General features: G+C 37.7%; 1 long non-coding RNA gene across 1 annotated transcript in view; it reads right to left on the bottom strand.

Moving 5' to 3' along the window:
* Positions 1–304: 304 nt before the first annotated feature.
* The window catches only part of LOC113918192, a 62,301-nt gene continuing 42,285 nt past the window's right edge, over positions 305–20,320 (bottom strand). Inside the window, exon 3 of the long non-coding RNA XR_003518464.2 lies at positions 305–363. This is a non-coding gene — a long non-coding RNA (uncharacterized LOC113918192). The remainder of the gene's footprint in view (positions 364–20,320) is intronic.

Below are 20,320 nucleotides of genomic sequence, written 5' to 3'. Positions count from 1 at the left end.
CTGGGCTTGGTGCCAGGGGACACAATATTGTCATGCCTGTTCTAATCCCTGCCTTTCTAACAGCGTTAAAGTGGGTAGAGGCAAGTGTTCACCTTTAGTTTTGGTAAGTCCATATTCTCATATATAAGGAATAAATATATGGTAATTTGATAAATCCCCCATTGGGAATGAAAACAGTCAGAAGAACCAGATTTTCCCGGTAGAATCAATTAAGTGAGAGGAGACAGGTGAAAAGCTCTTTATGGACATTTTAAAGACCATGATATGGGAGAGGGGGATAACTTACTTTACGAATATCTGAAGTGCTAATCTTGGATTGATTGGTCAAAGTCACAGTCATCATAAATATTGTGGAAAAAGAAACTGCAATAAAACGTCAAATATTAGGGCTTTCCTCAAACAATTCTGCTTAAGACTTATATAGTAAGTATGGTCATCCCTGAATGGTATGACAAACAATACCACACTATTTTATACTCTATTCCCCAGACCTAGGTAAAGAATTTGACCACTTTCTAATCCTGATACATATTTCAGTGAATTAAGGCTTATGTAGCTTCAAAATCTCACCTGTCCTAAAGCCACACTATTTTTTTTATAACTCATACAAAAATATAACTGAGCACCTACTGAATGCAATGGAATGATGGTTTTTGAGAAGAGCTTTTATAGTAACATCTGAACAATTAGAATTTAAAACATTATCGGCGCACCTGGGTGGCTCAGACGGTTAAGTGTCTTCCTTCGTCTCAGTTCATGATCTCAAGGTTCTGGGATAGAGCCCAGCCTCAGGCTCCCTGCTCAGCAGGGCATCTGCTTCTCTCTCTCCGTCTGCCCCTCCCCCTGCTTGTGCTCTCTCTCTCTCTCTCTCTCTCTCTCACTCTCTCTCTCTAATAAATAAATAAAATCTTTAAAAAAAAACCCATATTATCATGTCCTCTTTTATTAGGCATGTGCTACAATGCATGATTTAGGTCTGAGTATGCACCCATCTTTCTGCAACCTGGAAAAAGACGTCGCCATCTCCAATCCTACAATATTACAATATTTAAAGCAGAGAAGAAAAACCAACTCTGAAGTAAGTTCAGGCTCAGCAATATAAAAAGTGTTTCCATTTTCATTTTTTAAAGATTTTATTTATTTATTTGACAGAGAGAGCGAGCCAGAGCACAAGCAGGGGGATCAGCAGGCAGAGGGAGAGGGAGAAGCAGACTCCCCGCTGAGCAGGGAGCCCGATGCGGGGCTCAATCCCAGAATCCCAGGATCATGACCTGAGCCAAAGGCAGATGCTAAGGGACTGAGCCACCCAGGCCTCCCTCCGTTTTCAACAAAAGAGTTTTATAGTGAAATTTAGGTAAACCCCAATGTAACAAATCAGAAGTTGCAGCTTTCTCTGTTTTCCAGCTTACTCAAATATTTTTTTCAAATATTCTTATCTCAGGCAATACATTAAAAATGTTTAAAAATGAACAGTTATTTTAATTATCATCAGTAATACTTTCTTAAGCAACCTCTTCCTAACAAAAACATTTAACAAGATGAAGATATAAAGAAATACTAGAATTTGAAAGATTTAAGTCAGAGTACCAAATCCACATATTTAACACTTCTTAAGCATAAACTTCTGAAGTGCTGTCATTTAAGGGATGTCTCCAATGTAAATGAACATTCTAAAACAAGACCAGGCAAACTAATTTTGATCTTTGTATGTTGATAAAAATCAGAGACAGACTAATTCAATTCAGGAAAGTTAGATTTTTAACAGAAGACGTTAAAAATCCTGGCAATAACACTATTTTAATAAAAAAAAATCTCTTCTATATAAAATCTGTGCGCAATAAAAAATATTTAGTAAACACAGCACCCTTTTTAGTAAGTGGCTAAAATCCTCTAGCAACATAAAGACTGTCATTGTTTCTTTGGAAGAATCATCTTCAGAGTAGCAAGACAATGCTAAGTTTTACAAGATCCATGCCTCAGAGATAGGTGTTTATAAACAAATAAGAGATCTAGAGCAGGATACCTACAGAGTCAAATTAACTGGCTACGAAATTTGATGCAAACAAAGGGGGTTTGCACAAATAGCTATTAAGCTTTGTGTCCTCAAAATCAAATGGCTCCTCATTACTCTAAGAAGAGCCACCATGATGTTGCATTCTATTGGGTTCAACTTAACTGTTTAAAGCAACACTGAATCTAGGAGTTCTTTACAGTCATTCTGTTTTCACCACCAACAACCTTATTTCCCACTTTACTTGTGATTTCATATGTAAAAGTGAGTTTCATTCATGCTTGGAAATAAATATTTTAGGTGCTCCCAAAAGAAATAACTCAAACTAAAGAAATTCTCTAAAATATAAAAAAAAAAAATCTTTGAAATTATAGAGCATAAGAATTATTTCTTGTTTTCCAACAGTTTGAGGTTACAAATATCATAATGTTCTTTCTGAAAACTGTTCTGAAAAAAAAACAACAAAAATTGTAACACATACGTCTCTTGGGAGAAAGACAGAGTTCTGTCTTTAACAAATAAACATTCTAAAAATGGCTTTCTTTTATGTTATAAAATCAGTTTATACTGGTGAAACATAAAGAGGTTAATAATCTTGCACAGGACCATGGTGGTAAAAATTCACTAACTGAACAAGTTTTCCCAATAGATGGACTCACTTACTATAAGAAATAACAGAACACGTGAAAGTCATATCCATTGGGGAAAACAGAATTGTTTGTATCTATCTAAAGTAACAAAGGAGAAAATCAACTGCTGATCAAATACTGAGTTGAGAGATAAGAGTAGAACCTGTGGTCTTGCCTCTTTTCACTTTCTGAACTAGTGATTACAGGTCAATGAGAACATCAACATTCAGTATTCTGCAATGCTGCATTTTGGAAATTCTTTGAAATTATAGAATAGGTTGCACCTGACAACCAATCTTAATATTTTAATGTGAAACTCTATGATAATAATTTTCCACACTCTAAGACGATTGAGATTATTATTATATTATCTTTTCAACAAATTAATATGATGAAAGCTGTCAGGATACAAAAAAGGTAATGTAGTCCTATATTTTCCAGTATTCTCTGACTTATTCAAATAGACAAAGAAGACAGAAAAATATTTTTCAGGTAAAGGGTGAATTAAATAAGATTGTGTATGTAAATCGTAAAAGATCCTGCAAATGCTAACAATTGTGAGGAAAAGCAGGGAGCTACAAGTTTTTAAAGAAAGGATATCACAATTAAAGGTCTATGAATATTGTTGCAGTGAAGCAATTTTTATGATTTATGTGGGTTTTATCTGTTGGCTTCTCTCGACACACTGTGGTATTAAACACATTACATTAAGTAGCTGAAATCAGATTGAACACAATTCATTCTGGTCTCCTTGCTGAAACATGCCAATCGGATGTTTTCCAATTTTCTCACATAATATTTCCCTTGTCCTTTGGGGTCATGTGGTAATTTCTACAGGGAAAATAGTCTAACCACCGTAAAACTGATCAAAGTGTTACTACAAATACTGCCTTAGGACAAATGATTTGAACCCTTGCATTATCAAAACATCTGCAAATGTTCTCTTTTATTTATGTGTCAATGAGTGCACATATGCTGGGTGAATTCCCTTCCCCCTTGGAACACCTGACATACACCTGACATGTATAATTGATTTCAAGAAAAATTGACAAACGATGGGAATTTTTAGGAATTAACACAATGTCCCAATCCTAGAAAGCCAGAAAACATTTTGCATAGTCTTAACTGTAAATCCACTTTGCAATTTTCAGTTAATATGCTGGTTCCTAAAATATTACTACACATAAATATTGCTTTTGTACCTTTTCCAGAATTATGTATGGTGGCGCATAAACCTCACGATGATATATACCACTGAAGGTCATTTACATGCAGTTTTAAATAATCTCAGCTTGATTTTTGTCATGTATTGGCACAGTTCATGTTTTTTAGACACATGTTTTTATTTTAAAAAAAGATTTATATCTTATTTTGCTAAATGAACTCTTCAGCAAAAATAGGTAAAATATTTGCTTTGACAGTAATGAAGGCATTATATGTTTCTTTGTGCGCGTCTCTGCACACACATGTATGCAGTGCATATCTCTAACCGAAAATAGAGCTTTAAAAATAGAGTAAGGGGTGCCTGGGTGGCTCAGTCGTTAAGCGTCTGCCTTCGGCTCAGGTCATGATCCCACGGTCCTGGGATCTAGCCCCGTGGTCAGGCTCCCTGCTCAGCGGGAAGCCTGCTTCTCCCTCTCCCACTCCCCCTGCTTGTGTTCCCTCTCTCGCTGTGTCTTTCTCTGTCAAATAAATAAATAAAATCTTAAAAAAAAAAATAGAGTACAATAAAAAATGGAATGAATGGTTAATTTCTGCCCCCCCTTTTTTTGTTTTTAAATTGATTGTCACAAGCTAAGTCACTGTTTAGTGTTTGCACCTACATTTTAAAGATTACCAATGAGTAGACCGGTCCTGGCCCATGTCACATGCATGTGTTGGATTAGTGGAGTTGCAATCAAGAAACGCAGAATAAAAATGACGATTTCCTTCTGAAAATCTAAATGTGAAGCTATGTATGTCAACATAATTTTCGAAGTGGCAAATAAGAATTATAGTAAAGTATTTTCAATTTGTCATAAAGCAAGAAAATGGAAGCTTTCTTTCAGTCGTAGTAGGTTTTATGTTGCCCATGGACTTCATCTGGCTGAGGAGCCAGTGGGGCGAGCGCCCCCTTCTTCTCTCCATCTCCCAACCTGTTTTAGGACACTATGAACCTGTGCCTGAATGCAATGGGTTTTTTTTTTCCATTAAGAGTTTTATTAGAATTTTAAAGTATTCTAGAATCCAAGTGGAATATATTCCAGAAGAGTTGGCTAATATGGCCCACATATAGACTACATAACCCGAGGGTTCTTTCTCTATTTAAAGATACTGTGACACGGCATCTTAACATTCTGTTTAACTGATTGTTAACAGTCACAATTCTCGGTTTTCAGCTCCTGTGGTTTTACTTTCATCGATTTATTACTGTTTTTATTTTTCTATATCAAGTTTCTTATGATATTATAAATAAAAGTATATGTTGATGGTGGTATTCTAAACATATTACCTTGAATAATAGGAGTGTTTATTTCCTTTAAACTCTAAATGACATACTTTGTGCTAGTTAAATGTTCTCCAACAATGTAACAAAATATAAATCATCTGGTGGAACCCACATCCTAAAATATAACCAGGTCTATATTCATATGAACTCATGGAAAATTCTTTTCTGCACTGTTTGAGAGAGTATGCTTAATGTTTTACTATGTTTATTCTTCAATAACTAATCACCCTTCTTGGTCTTCCAAAAGTTCCTGGCATTTCACTGGTTTACACACTGATTGAATACTGTTCCCAGAATTGCTTTTGGCACCAGGCCAACTGCTGTGATAATCAGCTATAAGATTTATTCCAGGGGAGAAGTGTTCTAAACATAAGGATTCATAAGGCACCACAACGAAAATGAATACTGATGCTTTCTTTGAGATGGTTGAAAACTTTTTGTGCCTTCAATGAGCACTAATGCCAGGCTTTATACTCTTCAACTACATGTGAAAGCTTTGATTTTGTGGAAAAAAGGCATGCTCATTAGATTTGATGATTTGATATTTGTATTAATCATTATTAGCCGGTTTAGCAAATTGAAATGATTTAATTTCACAAAGGCAAATACAGAAAAAAAATCACAGAGAATACTTTAAAAGCCCCACCTTTTTGGAAATTAAGGACTTAACTGCTATACAGGATCTGACACATTTACTGCAAGAGGATATATTATTATATTGGTTGATGGGTGGAGTGAAAGTACAAAGGAAAGCCCCAGATTCAAAGGGAAACAGTTGGCAGCTAAATGCGCAGAGCCAGAAAAGAATAAGGAGAAATGAGATGAGTGGAAAACAGGACGCATAATTATTTCTTAAATAAAAGACACAAAAGCCAAGAAAAATGTTACTTATAGTTTACAGAAAGTTGAGAAGACAAGGTGGCAGACTATTAATCCTAAGTACAGGAAAATAAAAACAGATGCATCTGAAGTGCTGGAAAGGGACAGAAATACCCTCTTCGAGGAAGGTAATTTATGAATACATGAAGACAAATTTCCGGGGTGAATTCTGGGGGCTGCAGAAGAGTTAAGGAACAAGAGAGTCTAGAAAGCTCAGTGTCAACACTACAAGAGTAATGTGCTTTCCACAGCATCGGTACCTATGGCTACCCCAGGGTCATTCAAAGTTCAACAAAACATCCCTCAGGAAAACCACCCCAGGCTACCCAAACATGTGCTCTAAGAGCTTCTTTTATTTTTCCTTGTCAGTATGTATTACCGCTTGTAATTATTTACCAGTGTCATTAGGGAATTCTTTCCCCCAGGAGAATATACACTTTGGGAATTCTGGTTAGGGCAACCTCACCATTGCAGCTCAAGGTCATCGCAAGACCCAGAGGGGAGAAAATATTCAGGAACAGTTTTTGAATGAAAAACTCAGTGAATGAACGAGTACGTGATTGAGTGAATGGAGAAACTCCTCCATGCTCAGTGGGGTCCTGCTGGGAATGAGGAGGCGCGGTGACAGGAGAAGGAAGGGTCCGGCTGGCAGCACTAGAAAGAAAGACACTTTGGCTTGCAAGTATCTGGTGGAGGAGGGCTCACGAACAAACCTGGGGGAAATGCACTTTCGAGGTTGTCAAAAGTAAAACTAGAAAACCAAGGGGGTGTGGAAGGAAGGAGATAAACATAGAAATTACAGTTGAAATGTAATTTGATACCAAAAGAGGCATCTAACAAAACATGTTGCAACACTTATATGTTTAAAACATTAAAATCTTAAATGTCAACTGTAAATACTGAAATTATAAATAGCGAAATCATCCTACGTTCTTTATACTTCGGGCTCTTCTCCAGAAAAGAGCAAGAACAATTTTCCCATTCAAACTTCTAATGGCATGATAATCATAGCTCTCCTTTACGGAGAGCGCATGATGTGTCCTTTACTATCTTATTTTTGCATGTAGTGCATTAACCCTCAGGATTACCATAAGCAGGACTTGCTATTGTTATTTACATAAAATACAAGGTGCCGGCTTCTTCCTTTCTCTTGCTCTAACTAGCTGCGTCCCGTATGCCACCTCCACACGTCTCTACAATTCTTTTTGATGTAGCTTCCTGGTTGGCGTCCTGCAGGTTACTAACTCTTCACAGAATTCCTTTCATCGGTTCACAGACCACAGAGTGTGTGTGTGGGGATCAAATGCAGAAGGGCGTTGCTGACCCACTGCCACCCTGCGGATATCCCTGACACCTTTCTCTGCAGAGTGATTCCAAAGAGAAAGATACCTACTGGGTGCACAGCTGTGCCGGCCAGGTGCCTCCTCAAGAGTAGATGACAGTTGCTAAAAGCAGAAATGGTGGCCTGAGATGGGCCTGTGTGAGGACTTCCTTTCTGCTTACCCGATTAAGCGGCTGCCCAGTCCTTCCAGAGCACCCCGCCAAAACAGTGAGAAGCAGACACCACCTCGGCCAGATGCCTGTGAGGTCCAATTTACACTTGCTGTTGGAGCTTGGAGAGCAGGGTTAACCTCACCGAGCAGACTTTCCTCGACTGCTAAATGGAGATAACAATACACACTCAGCAGATTTGACGTAAAGATTGTATCGGATTATCAAGTGCCGCGTGGGGCGTCCGGCATACAGTAGATGCTCAATAAATGGGAGCCCACGCTTTTACTGGAGAATAGGAAGAACACGGCCAATGGTATTTTTTGAAAGTAACTATCTAATTGGAGAAATCAAATATTAAAATGAATAATATATGAAGCAACAATTGGCTGAATCTGCACTTGTTTCACGAAGCTTATCACTTTCTTATCTCCTTCTTCTGCCACTTGCCTCTTTATCTTGGGTGAATAAATTGTGCTCCTTTTCTTTCTTCTCTTTCCCTCATTCACTCAATCCACTTGCATATTAATCTATTTCTAAATCGCAAAGTGCTTCATCCCAGTCACACGTTTATCTCTCCAAGAAGATTTTAAGTCATCACTAGAGATTCCAAAAGGCTGCCATATTCACAGCTCCCTATCTTATCTTGCATGCAAATTAGAATCTCCCATTCCCACCCCCCCCAACTCTTATCTCTCTTCAGCTCTGTAAAGGAAACACCAGGCTCCAAGCATCCCAGTCTAGAAGTCGTTTCCTAAGACAGGACTTCCAACGTGTTGTTTCCTTCCTACTCTACCACAACTCCAGTATCACCAATATCACCTCTCCAAGGACCTGTCTGGACATACCAGTACTCACATTAATCTCTTCAGAACTCCAAGTAGCATAGCCCCTCCTTATCTGTAGGGGGTATGTTCCAAGACCCCAGTGGATCCCTGAAAGTATGGATAGTACTGCCCCCTAGATATGCTATGATAAATTTTAATTTATAAATCAGGCACAGTAAGGGATTCACAAAAATAACTAAAAATAAACTAGAACAATTATAATATACTGTAATAAAGGTTATGGGAATGTGCCTCTCTCTCTCAAAATGCCTTAATGTACCACACTCACTCTTCTTGTGATGATGTAAGATAATGAAATGCTCATGTGAGGACATGCAGTGAGGTGAATGACGTAGGAGTTGTGACGTAGCGTCAGGCTCCTACTAATCATCTGACCACATGTCAGGAGAATCATCTGCTTCTGAACCATGGGCAACTGCAGGGAACTGAAATCCCAGATAGTGAAACTGTGAATAAGGGGGAATTACTGCATTAAAGTTAGAGTTTGGACATCTTGCTGCTTTACTGAGTATATGAGTCCTTTGAGAAACAGGAATAAGGTCCCCTCAGCCCCTACACTGGTGCTTATAAGTTTTAACAAAGGCTCAGCAGTCAAGTGTGTGGGTCCACAAGTCCTTAGTAGACAGGGCTGTTAGCGGGTTCAAGAACCTGGATTCTTTTTATGCTTCTACTATGAAAGGTAATTGATTAGTTTCAATGAAGGAAAGAAACATAGACTGTTCAAAGGTGTTAGCACACAGAGACACAGAGGATGTGGCTCAACATTTCTGCATGTATGAAAGGCTGATTGGGAAGTAGAAATACTATAAGAGAATAATGACTATAAACATAGAAATGTCTCTATCGATAGAAGAATAAACAAAGAACTCATTAATGAATTTGCTTACTGAGTTTTCTTTCCTGGTTATTAGTCTGAATACTACTTCAGGAGTATTATTCCTCCATCTTCCCTGTCATTTTCTTCCATTGTTTTGACCTTCTCCCTTTTGTTTTGTAAACAATCTGCATTTTATTGTGCTATGAAAGGGATCACACATCCAAAAAATCAGAATGAACAAAGGGGATAATTTTTGGATTTGAGATTTTAAAACCTTAATCCTCAGATCAATGGGAAACACCCATGTGCACAGCTAAGAGACTCAGGAGAAGGTAAGCAAATCAAAACAAAAGTTCATGTCTCACTCCTGAGAATACATACGATTTCCTCAGTTACAGGGCATGGGGAAGACAGATGCTGACGGAAGGGAGTAAGGGCTCAGAGGTATGGCAAAGGGGCCACACACTAAGAAATACAGTGAATATCCAGCCACCCACTCTTCATTTGGGCAAGCAATATCTATTGGCAATTCCCTGGAATCAACTGAGAGCTAATTTGGCGCCCTACAAACCGTGCAGATGTCATTCAAGCGAACATCACTTAGGCCTGCCCAGAGGAGCCATGTTATCTCAAAAGGAGGAAATGAAAGTTTTTAGAAAGGCCTACTTATTACAAATATAAAACACTGAAAGAGATTTATCAAGAATATATAGGATCTGAAATATATATATCAAATGTGAAATACTATATAATCATCGAATATATATATATATATATATATATATATATATATATATATATTGCATACACGTACCATATATGTGTTCTTCTTGGATTACAGAGAGCATGGAAAGAAAGCCTTAAAATTACAAAAATGCCTATTTGTTCATTATACATTTAATACAAATAAAATTAAATGTATAAGGGAAATTGGAGAAATTGACCAAACAAGACTAAAATTCAGTAACTCTTCACATCCTCAGCTTTCTTTCCTCTCCTCTTTTTTCACAGTGGACTTCTCCATGTTGCCTGAATAAACATCATCCCCTTTCTTCCTGGCTGGTAGTCAACGTCAACTCACTCTTCCGGACCTCCATCCAGGTGTGAAGTGGCATAGTCCTGCTTCGAGAACAAGGGCTCCAAGAAACAGGCACACAGAGTTTATGGCTGGTTCGCTCTTTCCCATGTTGTGAAGTTGGACAATTAACGAACGTTCTCTGAGCCTAGTTAACCCCAACTCTAAGACAGGAAAAATGTCTGCACCATCTACATCCAGAAGTAGATCAAAGAAAGCCTAGCGAAGTGCTTTGGAACTTATGTGGACCATATTGAATCATGCTATCTGTTCTTCCAGAGCTCTTTTTCACAAGAAAAGCCTGCCAGTAGGCGTGACTGCTCGCTGACAGAGCAGACACTGTCTGAACCCGGGCTATACCCGTGAGATAGGTCATGGTCTTGGGTTGAAAGGTGAACCAAGACAGTCACATTCTGTTCTCAGGAAACTGAACTGAAAGAACTGAAAGGAAATCCCCAGCGAGAGCAGGAAGCATAAAGGGAGAGCACAATTTGGAGACAAAGTGCACTAAAAGAAGTTGGCCAGAACAAAGTTTTTGTACATTGTGACATCCAAAAATACTGATGGGTGGGATCATTCAGCCCCAGCCTCCCTCAGAAAGTAACTGAAAAATACTGAAATAAACTTTAAAACATTTCCTTAGACACATGGACTTGTTGACTAGATAGTAAGGAATTATCACAACAATATCTGAGTGGAAGTGGGAACCCAGACAGGCAGGGGAACCTCAGAGTACTTGGGTAGCAGGAGCACTTACTATTATGTGGGAGATTTCACTAGACCCAGAGAAGTCAAGGTCCCGGGCCCACTTATGGTCGGAAGTCTAAGAAGAAAGCTTCCCTCTGCACCACTGGGATCCAGCAAGGTTGCAGCCTCTGGGTAAGGACAAATCAAAGGGAGACTCGCTATATCAACCCAAACCCCAAAACCTTACAGAAAGTGGTGTTGCTGCTGAGCAAAGCAGGGACATAAAACATCTCTGAGAAATTAGAACCACAAGCTGGCCCTTGCAGAGATATTGAAGACAAATATTCAAAACTCCCGTGTAGGGGCGCCTGGGTGGCTCAGTTGGTTAAGCGACTGCCTCCGGCTCAGGTCATGATCCTGGAGTCCTGGGATCGAGTCCCGCATCGGGCTCCCTGCTCAGAGGGGAGTCTGCTTCTCCCTCTGACCCTCCCCCTTCTCACGTGCTCTCTCTCATTCTCTCTCTCTTTCAAATAAATAAATAAAATCTTTAAAAAAAAATAAAAAAAAAACAACTCCCGTGTAGTCCAAAAAACTTCTTGCCCAATCATGTTCAGGCCTTGAACTGTTTTTATTATTACTGTTATTGTTGTTGCAAAACACATAGAATGTAAAAGTTTACCATAATTATTTTAAAGTGTACAGTTCAATGACATTAAGCACATTAACGATGTTACATAACCTTTACCACTATCTAGTCCCAAGACATTTCTATCACTCCAAATGGAAACCCTATCTCTTCTAAACCACCACTTCCCATTCCTTCCCCTCTCAAACACCCAGCAATGACTCGTGTGTCTCTCTCTGCATTTGCCTATTCCGACTATTTGATATGAACGGAATCATATCATATGTGGTCTTTTGTGTCCAATTTCTCTCCTTAGCATGTTTTCAAGGTCCATGCATGTTGTAGCAGGTCTAAGTATTCATTTCCTTTAATGGCTGAATAATCTTCCACTGTATAGATTTAGTACATTTTGTTTATTCCCTCATTCCTTGTTAAATATTTGGGATTTTTTCCACCTTCCTTCAACTATTTTAAAACAGTCTCACACTGGTAGTGACTCTAGGAAACTGGCAGAAGCAAATCTAGGAAAGACTACTTTACAGAAAAATGAACAGGTCATTAAAAAACAACCAAGTACATACGGAAACACAGCATTACTGAACTTGAGCAGAAGCAATAGTCACAACAGAACTGCAAAGATTCAAATACAGGAATTATCAAGTGTAGACTATAAAAAATACATTAAAATTAAAAAAACTTTATACAGTGAGTTGGGCTAAGAAAACATATTAAATAAATAATAATATAGTTCAAAAGTAGATAAAGAACAAATGGAACATTTGAATGAAGATGCATAACATTCAGGACACTAAAAACGAGATAATATCAAGTACCTGGATAACATTCTACATCTTAGAGAATATATTTATTATTTTTAATTTCCTGAGATTCTACATGTGATGTTTTTCAAAATATTATTACTCCTTAATGTGTGTTTGATGTTGAGTTCCTAACCGATCATAAAATTGTTCTTAGGTGAAAATACTAGCTGCTTAATAATATTCAGCTTCTCAAACCTATTTCTGGAATGTGTTGTGATAAAAGACAAACATGATTTGTTTATTTCATTCTGTGCATGCCAGAAAGATCCATGGAAGGATGTTGAAATGGAGTGAAACCCACTAACTAAGGCCTAGAAGCAGCTCTGAAATATTAAAATCAGTGAAGTCGGAAAGCTATTAAAGCTTACCTTCATCACCAAATACAAACATGGACACAAAAACAAGTGAATGAAATTTAACAGGCAAGCAAATAAGAATAATTTAGGATGTTTTTAAAATTATGACAGGGCACCCGGGTGGTTCAGTTGATTAAGTGTGCAACTTTTGATTTTGGCTCAAGTCATGATCTCAGGGTCATGAGATCAAACCGCACATCAGGCTCCACATTGGGCATGGAGCCTGCTTAGGATTCTCTCCCCCCGGCCCCACCGCACCTCCCTGCTACAGTCTACCCATGTGTACGTGTTCTTTCTCTCTCTCAATAAATAGACAAACTTATGACAAATATCTTGAGATGATTTATTTGACTAATTCTTCCAAAATGTAATCCTGAACCTCTTCCTATTAACTGTACACAAAAGGCCAAATCACATGAACAAAAAATGAAAACTTTAACCTATCTCTATACTGCCTTGTCTCCAGAGTGCTAAATACCCAGATGACTGATATCCGCATGGTTCATATCCTAATGCATATGCACAGCCTATGGGAATTTAGGTAAGTATTAAAGGAGATTTCAGGGAAAAACTTCAATTTTCATCATCAAATTAATATAGCAAGATATTCCAAGATATGATAAAGGCTTGGGTAAAAACTGGTTATATGTTACTCCCCTACTTAAGGAAAGAAATATCAATTAATTTCTTATCTGACCAAAAACCATATAGAATTTATGTTAAAAACTTGTAATACAGAAATTCAACAGAAATATTTGAATATGGGCAACTCCTCATTTTGCAGGACATTGTGTTCACTGAAACTCACGCATGCATCCTCCCTGAAGCAAGGACTGCCTGTACTCTTAGCTCAGTATTTTGCACAAATACATGTGTGCATTCACAAAGGAGCAAAATGCAACAGTTTCACTATATATGGGCAAGTCATGGAACTCTTTGAACTATTTAACATACCCCTCTTTTTCCCAAATACCATTCTGTTTTTATAAAATATGGAGGGAAGAATGGAATTCAATACATACTCAGTTACACTGATTAATAAAACTGCTGTTTTTATCTGAGAATATTATTCTGGGGTCTATTTAATGTGTCTGAAAAGACACAGATTACCACATATTACTTTCCGTGAAACTTAAAATGCTCATTCCAGTGAGCTTTATTTTATACTCTGAATTCAGATAAGTACGTTCTATTCTGAAATGCTCTTTTGAAAAGGACGCTACAAGCACAAACAGATGGATTAATTACATTGGAAACTGACATGTTAAATATGAAGTTAAAGCCAAACTTAGGCAAATAGAAAATTTATCATTTAATACCCAATTGAATCTAAATGAATTCTTTTTTACTGTCATCAGGTTTCAAAACATTTCAGGCATGGGATAAGAGACAATTTATCTAGCATCATATAAATCTGAGAAAATAATTTTTCCTTCCTTTCAAATTCTTGAGAAGAATCAATTCCTATTTGTAGACTAACAATAAAAAAAACTTTGGGATAGACTTTTTTTTTTTTTTTTTTAAAGAGCAAGTCAACGTAAGGAGGAAAACATAGACCATTCATTTCCCCAAATCAGCATTTTCTTTTCCAAACCTCATTGTCCTTATCTCCTATTGCTGGGAAAATAGCAATTATGGAGTAACAGAAGGTTCCCTTTTCTCCAGAGCACTTTCATAGGCAAAGTCACCAATTAAAAGTATTGCCAGATTTCAAACGATATCATAAGAGACAAGTCATTTTTTTTCCTTCTCGTTTTTATAAATCAAAAGGAAGGAACGTAACTATCTATTATATGCTGGAAATTTATTAAATTTCTCTACTTATAACTCACTTATTTGCAAAACTATAACTGTAGCTACCCGCACCAGACAGGCAGTGTCACGGTAAAGAGCGCAGACATGGGGCCACTGCCTAAGCTCACGTCGCAGCTCTGTGACTACTGGTCATTTCACTTTGGGCAAGTTACTTAACTACTCCATGCCTCAGTGTTTTCATCAGCAAAATGGGATGACAGTTCCCATCTACCACTAGAGAGTTACAAAGATTCAATGTGCTGACCATGAAAAGCATTCTGATGAGCACAGTAAATGCTTGATAAATACTGCAAAAATAAAAATAAAACATAACCACAGAAGTCTGGATGATGACAACATTGTTGTAAGGGGACAGAATTCCAATTTAATTTTTGAAGAATCTTCCTATTTATTTCCCATTCTATGGACAACCTGCTTCCTCCAAACAATTCTATTTGGATAACAGGGCAGGCCCATCGTTTGCCTTCTCAGCAGGAAGTGAGCTTGAGAGGAAAGGGAGGGCACACATCAAAATCCACAGGCAGTAGTGTGAATTTGCAGATGAGCTCTTTAAAAAGGTTCATCAGCAATTTCAATTCGGAGACTAGTCCTTATGCACTGACCCAACTCCTCTCTCCCCACACCCAAAGAAGCAATTAACTCTTTAGAAAGAAAAGAGCAGCATCAAAGCTGAGCCATGGTCAAGGAAAATGGAACTATTTTAGAGCCAAGTCTAGAATTGGAAGTCTTACAGAAAACCAATTAAAACAAGACTTGGAGAATTATTTAAACACATTTGTCAATAACTATCTCACATTTGCATATGTAAATTTGAGAACTCCCTTATGAACATATCAAATGTGAAAACTTCTTTCTGTTTGCAATAATGCCAGTAGTAAGAGTAATGGCTGCAAATTATTATAGGGCAGCATTTTGATAAACCCTCCATGTATTTTATGTCATTTAATTCATATAACTTTATGGGGCAGTAACTATTAAACCTTATGGCATAAAGATTTTAAGTTACTCATCCAATGGCCAGAGTCCAGGTTTGAAATCAGATTCTTCTGACTTCAGAGTCCATGCTCTTAAACCCTGTTCTATAGTCACTAATTTTTATAAATTATTTGCTTGGTGTGATTCTCCTTGCTGCAGAAATGATCATGGCACCCCTTCTAACCTTACTCAGACATGAGAGAATTCAACTTTCTTTAGGAGAGGTACCTCTACCTGAGCCATTTCTAGGACATATCTCTGCCTTACCGGGAACCTAAACGAGAGAATTGGGTTTATTGTCACTCTAATTTTATTCTTCAGATGTCAACCATGTCTTTGGACATAAAAGAGAACGAACTTTTGAAATAATTTCCAAGGACTTCCGATCTTTTTCACTTGCTAGAACTTTCAAGTACTAAGATTTGAATTGTGTGTCAGATTCTCAAATCAGATGTAAAAGCTATGAAAGTCTCGAACAGCTTTCAAGATCAAGTTGAGAGGCTAGATATATTTGAAGGGGAAATGACATGTATTCAATTTTAATGTTGGAATTGAAGTTATTTAGATGTAGCTGAGGTGGTTAGTCACAAGGTTTGTGTGTGGAAAACAGATGAAAATATTGAGTCCATTTTAATACTGAGAACATACGGACTAGCTGGAAAATTTAATGGAGGCATCTTTCTCCTGGTTTTCTTCCTTGTTATTATATTTCAAGCAACAGCTCTGTCCTGCCAAGTCATCATACTACACTGAATTTAGAACTCTTATGGGCACATGTTTTCAACAGAAAGATTCCCTTACCATAATATTAGTAATTTCAGGCAGCTTATTTGAATGTCAGTGGAAATTTAGGGTGCCCCAACAATATATTGATTTCCAAAAGTAGAAATGTGGTTCTAATATAACCGCTCACAAATATTACTGCCGTTCTCTCTTGGTCTGTATTTATTTTTGAAAAATGAAAATGATAGTTTTATTTTAGCAAGAGCAAGTATGGAAATCTTTAATTTAAAAGACAGTGGTAAATCTCATGTAATTGCTTCAGCATTGAATTTAACACTGAATTTTCCTTGTGAACTCATGTATTTAAATAGATGGGTAGAGTAAGACTCTCAGGGAAAGTTTTTGGAGATGAACCATATTGTCCCCATTTATCTAGTAAGAGAGAAGGTAGATATATGAAGGGATGCAACGTAGGTACCCTTGGCCCAACAGAAATGTGTGCTCGGTGGAAGACAGGAGGGAGGGCACTAACAGGAGAAAAAAGAGAAGTTCAGGAACTAAATGTGAAAAACCATTCACTGTTGAGGAGGAGGAGAGATGTATAAAAGCAATATTTCTCTGAGCATTTGCTATATAGCTCAGCCCAGACAGTCAATACCAATGGCAAAACTGGCAGAAGTTACATGGTAATCGGAGAGCAGAGGGTTTTGCTTTTGTACGGGTCTAAGAAGCTTTATTATGCTACAAAATAACACACTTTTTAAAAGTGGTATATAATTTTAAAAATAATTATTTAAAAAGGCATTTTTTAAAAAATTAAATCATTTTATTTTAATTAATAAAGCAAAACCTTTCATAGGAGAAAACGTACATAGAAATATAAGAAGAAATAAAAAAATAATAACCATTTAAAACCTACTTTCAGAGATACACAGTATTAAGAATTTTGTGCACCTTCTAAAATGTGTGTGTGTCCATATAGGTATATGTTTGTGTGTCTACATGTTTATATAAAGCATGAGTTGGGGCGCATGGGTGGCTCAGTTGGTTGTGTCTGACTCTTGATTTCAGCTCTGGTCATGATCTTAGGGGTGTGGGATGGAGCCTAACACCGGGCTCTGCACTGAGCGCAGAGGCTGACTGTCCCTCTCCCTCAGCTCCTCACCCTACTTGTGTGCTTGCTCTCTCTCTCTCAAATAAAGAAATAAATTTTTAAAAAAATAAAGCATGAGTTTAAACGGAAATGTGTACAGTATTTTATAATTAGCTTCCTGTAAATATGTTGGGAATATTCTTTCCTGAGTTATCTTTTCTTTAAAACTTAATTTCTATCTGTAGAATAAAGGAGAATTCAAACAAAGGACCACCTTTGTTCTGGACCAGCGAAGTGGCTGGAGGTGCTGAAAAGACATAAACCTTAAGGGGAAGAAATCTTGTCATACTAGGTTCATTACCATCCCAAGAAAGGAATGATGGGCAGACCAGAAATATATGATACACACACCGGATTGTGATAAAAAAAAATCCAGAGATGATAATGGTAAAGAATAGGACTCATTATTGCAGCATCTCTTTACCCACACATTTATCTAACAAGCTTTCTTTTCCTAACATATAAGAGATATTCAAAACACAAACAAAAGCCAGACTGCGTATGAATCCTACTCCCTGAGTCTCAGTGTTCTCTTCTGTAAAATGGGAATGATTAATAGGGTGTTGAGAAACTCCGGGAGCTGAAGCCCTTGGAATAGTGCCTGGTGCAGTCCATGTATTCCATAAATTAGGCTGTTGCTACTATTGTTGTGGTCAGCCTCTAAAACTGATTACTGTATTCTGATTACTTGGAACTCTCCAACAAATTCTTTCAAATACAATTACCTTCCTCAGGGACAGGAACTATAATTTCATTACCCCCGTACGCTTGGTTTTTATCATGGCTATCTCATAACGGGCACAAAAGCAAACAAGCAAAGACAAATCCTCCTTGTACCTGTCTCATCCTCTAAACTTTAGTTCCTTCTACGAGCTACCTGATAAAATCCTTTGATTAAGTGTTAAAACAAGTTAGCCAGGGTTGGTTTCTGTTGTGAACAATTAAAGAATACCAGTTGTGCCACCGACTCAGATGCCCCCCAGGCAAGAACGGATCTCAGCGTTCATTGAGGAGGAATGTTTAGAGGAAGTTATTTTGTTATTTGGTCAGTTCCTAGGGAATATTTTCCTATAATGACCGTGTTTCCTTCAAAATAGGACCTCAATGGTGGGAACGTGAGAAATGAAAATTCATGTAATGAATCAATTCTCATTAAGACCTAGTCTCTGGGTTCCAAACTTTGTTTTATGCTCTCCTAACTGTGTATCACGCAGCAAATCATGAAAATTCTCAGTGCTCGATTTCTTCATCTATGAAACTGGGGAAATAATAATTCTAACCTCATAGAGTATTGTAGGTATGTAATGTGCTTAAAGGGTTGCCAGAAACAAGAATTCAATCAATTCTGGGGATAATAATATAAGGAATGGTTAATAAGAAGAACAGTCTAGTTAGTATCAGCTCTATGTTGATTTGGTTCTATAAAGGACAATGTTAGTGGAGCTCAGTGAGGACCCTGAATGAGTGGGCATGCTGCTAAACCCAAAAACTACCCTGGCTGAACTTCCCTTATTACCAATACACTTTAATTAATGCTTAATTTTGGAGGTAAAAAATTAAATATAGTAGTCATTAAATTAAATTTGAGTGATTTAACTCTCCTGCTACAGGGCAAAGTTTATGACACTGGCTTAAAACAGCACTAGCTGGATCCTATTTCTTATTTAAGAGAGAAAATGTTAAAAAGGAAAGGATGGATCATTTGTTCTTTGGGTGTTGAGTTTAAGAAGTTCTTTATAGATTTTGGATATTAGCCTTTTATCTGATATGTCATTTGCAAATATCTTCTCCCATTCTGTCGGTTGTCTTTCAGTTTTGTTGACTGTTTCTTTTGCTGTGCAAAAGCTTTTTATCTTGATGAAGTCCCAATAGTTCGTTTTTGCCCTTGCTTCCCTTGCCTTTGGCGATGTTTCTAGGAAGAAGTTGCTGCGGCTGAGGTCGAAGAGGTTGCTGCCTGTGTTCTCCGTTAGGATTTTGATGGACTCCTGTCTCACATTTAGGTCTTTCAACCATTTTGAGTCTATTTTTGTGTGTGGTGTAAGGAAATGGTCCAGTTTCATTCTTCTGCACATGGCTGTCTAATTTTCCCAACACCATTTGTTGAAGAGACTGTCTTTTTTCCATTGGACATTCTTTCCTGCTTTGTTGAAGATGAGTTGACCATAGCATTGAGGGTCCATTTCTGGGCTCTCTATTCTGTTCCATTGATCTATGTGTCTGTTTTTGTGCCAGTACCATACTGTCTTGATGATTACAGCTTTGTAATAGAGCTTATGATCCAGTCAAGAAATGGACAGAAGACATGAACAGACATTTTTCCAAAGAAGACATCCAAATGGCCAACAGACACACGAAAAAGTGCTCAACATCGCTCCACATCAGGGAAATCCAAATCAAAACCTCAATGAGATATCACCTTACACCAGTCAGAATGGCTAAAATTAACAAGTCAGGAAACGACAGATGTGGACGGGGATGTGGAGAAAGGGGAACCCTCCTACACTGTTGGTGGGAATGCAAGCTGGTGCAGCCACTCTGGAAAACAATATGGAGGTTCTTCAAAAAGTTGAAAATAGAGCTACCATACGATCCAGCAATTGCACTACTGGGTATTTACCCCAAAGAGACAAATGTAGAGATCCGAAGGGGTACATGCACCCCGATGTTGATAGCAGCAATGTCCACAATAGCCAAACTGTGGAAAGAGTCAAGATTTCCATCGACAGATGAATGGATAAAGAAGATGTGGTGTGTGTATGTATGTGTGTGTATATATATACACACACATACATACAATGGAATATTATGCAGCCATCAAAAGGAATGAAATCTTGCCATTTGCAATGACGTGGATGGAACTGGAGGGTGTTATGCTGAGCGAAATAAGTCAATCAGAGAAGGACATGTATCATATTACCTCACTGATA

This window comes from Zalophus californianus, chromosome 1 (genome assembly GCF_009762305.2).
Source record: "Zalophus californianus isolate mZalCal1 chromosome 1, mZalCal1.pri.v2, whole genome shotgun sequence".
NCBI lineage: Eukaryota > Metazoa > Chordata > Mammalia > Carnivora > Otariidae > Zalophus > Zalophus californianus.
Note: the sequence above shows the minus strand (reverse complement) of the source record. Positions and strands in the feature narration are given on the sequence as shown.